Here is a 2,894-nt window from a genome sequence, read left to right as displayed (position 1 = left end):
CCACCCGCGTTGGTCTCTCCCGGCTGCGGTGTGGCCCTCGGGTGTCCGGTGCCAGAGGCTGAGCCGACTGCGGCTGCTCTGCAGCGCCGGCGCTGGCGAACCGCGCGCCCGCTGCCATAATGAATGCAATCTGCAGAAAGGAAAACATCTCTGGCAAGTGTGTTGTGAGCAAGTGTTAGAGGCACAGGAGGGTGCTGCTAGCACGGCCCTGCGGCGGCGGCGCTTCCCGGGTGTGGGTCCCAGGAGAAGAGCGTGCGGGGCGGAGGGGCTGCGGTGCCATGGCGCTCATCACGGTGCTCATACCTAAGATTCTTCTGGGGCCAGATTAGAACTGCAGCTGCAGCCTGGAAGTTCTCACGAACTCCGTCTGTCTTTTACCTCCCCGGGTCCTGGAGGAGGGCTGCGTGGGGGAGGGAGGGGGAGGAGGCAGGGGCGCCCGTGGACAGCGGGAAGCACAGGCCTGGGGACCCGTCTCACCCACACTTGAAGCGCAAGCGCATTGAGGGTCATTGGGAGCCCAGGTGAGGAGCCGAGGTCGGGTCAGAGCGGGGTGGAGGTCTTCGCAGCTACCGCCTGCAGGTACCTTGGCTTTCCTAACAGCGGAGGTGGAGGTCTTACCCGCTGCCTGCGTGCATGTGCGCCTGCGCACGCACACACGTGCCACTCAGTACTCAGACCAGTGCAAAATTCAGTCGGTTTTGTCTTTTCTCCTATGATCTTCCGGAATCCTCTGGGTTTAAACCCCTTGCCTCTCCCACGTTGCTCCAGCATCTCTTGGCTTGCCCTGGAACCAGCCAGCCACAGGTGGGGTCCATGGAGCTGATCTTACACCGGCAAGAGGTGCCTCCCTCTCCACATTCCAAAATCACGCTGCCTTCGAATCACCTTGCGTGTAAGCTGGCGTTTCTTTTGCGTGGAGGAATGTTTCAGGCTACAAAATATGTGGGATGGTCTCTACTGCCCTGCCTCCAGTCTAGAAAATCAGGAATGGAGTAAGGGTGGAAAGCACTGGAGCGAGGATTGAAATCTGGATGACTGGTTGCTGGTTAATGCTAGGTGTCCTGGATTTTTCTTTGGTGCGAATCTCTTTTCAAATCACCTTCTGTTACTTTGGTGTTTTGGTTTTTTCCCCCCAAAACTCCTTGGTTCCCTGAGTCCTTGTCCAAAAACCCGGCTCCTGTCTGCAAGGCGTAGTGGCTCGGAGGCACAGAGTCTGGGCTGTGCACGGGTGGATGGCTTGTGCCCTGTGGGGAGTGGCCCAGGCAGGTAAGTGGCTGCTCTGGACTTCAGTTTCCTTGTCTGTAATGCAGAGGTAAAGATCAGTGTGTATTCAGTGGGTCCTGAGGATTAAAGGTAGCTGTTGAAAACAGCTGGTCCATACTGGTTTCCAGTCCATGGTATTTTTGGTGCCATTGGTCCATAGAAAAGAGTGGCAAACACGGGAGCTGCCGCTCATCATCTGTGGTGTCACTGCACAACGTTTGGATCTTGGCTCTATCAGAGCAGACCTCCTGCCTTGTGGTGCACTGTGACGCTAGAAGAGCTGAGTGGAGCAGGATGCGCAGCGGAAGTGTGAGCCGGGAAGTGAGCCGGGAAGTGAGAGCCGGGAAGTGTGAGCCGGGAAGTGAGAGCCAGGAAGTGTGAGCCGGGAAGTGTGAGCCGGGAAGTGTGAGCCGGGAAGTGAGAGCCGGGAAGTGTGAGCCGGGAAGTGTGAGCCGGGAAGTGAGCCGGGAAGTGTGAGCCGGGAAGTGTGAGCCGGGAAGTGAGAGCCGGGAAGTGTGAGCCGGGAAGTGTGAGCCGGGAAGTGTGAGCCGGGAAGTGTGAGCCGGGAAGTGTGTCGCCCTGGTGACTCCCTTGTTCTCATCTCAGAACAAACAAGAACACTGGTCCTCCTTTGTGGAGTTTGATTTGCCGCGCCTGGGGTGAAGAGGCGCTGCGTCTCTCCTCCGTGAGAGGTGCTTTGTGGGCACAGCACAGGGCAGCACAGGGCAGCACACGCACCATGACATCACGTCCAGCCAGCACCGAGAGTCTGCTTTGCCTGGTAATTAGCTCCTTCCCACCACAGCCATTCTTCGGAAATGGCGCGGTCAGGCCTCGTGTGACCTCCTGGGTTCCAGTCAGTCCAGGGCAGTCTTCAGGGTGCCGGTGCGGTGCTTCCCTCATCGGGATCCAGGCTTTCGTCCCTCGAAGACGTTGACATGTTCCAGGCCAGACCATGCCCACTGCGTGGCTTTTCTTTTTGCAAATGACTGAGACTAGGGGATACTTGCTAGTGTAATTTGTTTTGCTTATACATAATTATGCTGTTCAAAGAGTAAACAGACATTTGGTTAGCAGAGTGATTACAGTTCTTCAACTTTCCCACAGACAGAGAACCAAACATGAATTTTGACAGGCCAACCGTAGGATCCAGTGTGTGTGTGTGTGTGTGTGTGTCCTTGAGAAACAGCGTGGCCCCATCACCCTTCTCCTGGAGGGTGTGAGCTTTGGGCGAGAGCTACCTGACTCATCTCAGATCTCACTAAGTGGAGTTGTGTCCATACCCAGAAAGCAGCCCTCCGCACGCCTGCCCTCCCCTAGTCCGCTCGAAGTGCTCATGAGAAGAGGCAGCCTCCCTGTCCGCAGACAGGCCTGGGCACAGGTACTCTCAGACGGGGTGTTCCCCTTCCTCCAGTGGCCAGCGCCAGCCACACCCTCACACTCAGAAACACTGGTCAGGACCCCTCCCCGTCTTTTCTGGTCACAGACCAGAGAGGACTTCCCCTGCCCTGCCCTGTCCTGCCCTTTTCCCTTCCTTTCCTTTTCCCCTCCCTCCCCTCCCCTCCCCCTCCTTTCCCCCTTCCCTCCCCCTCCCCTTCCCTTTTTTCTTCTCCCTTCCCCTCCTCCTCCCT

The sequence above is a fragment of the Dipodomys ordii genome, unplaced genomic scaffold (assembly GCF_000151885.1).
Source record: "Dipodomys ordii isolate 6190 unplaced genomic scaffold, Dord_2.0 Scaffold77, whole genome shotgun sequence".
Classification (NCBI taxonomy): domain Eukaryota; kingdom Metazoa; phylum Chordata; class Mammalia; order Rodentia; family Heteromyidae; genus Dipodomys; species Dipodomys ordii.
The sequence above is the reverse complement of the archived record's forward strand: the minus strand, read 5'-3'. Positions refer to the sequence as shown.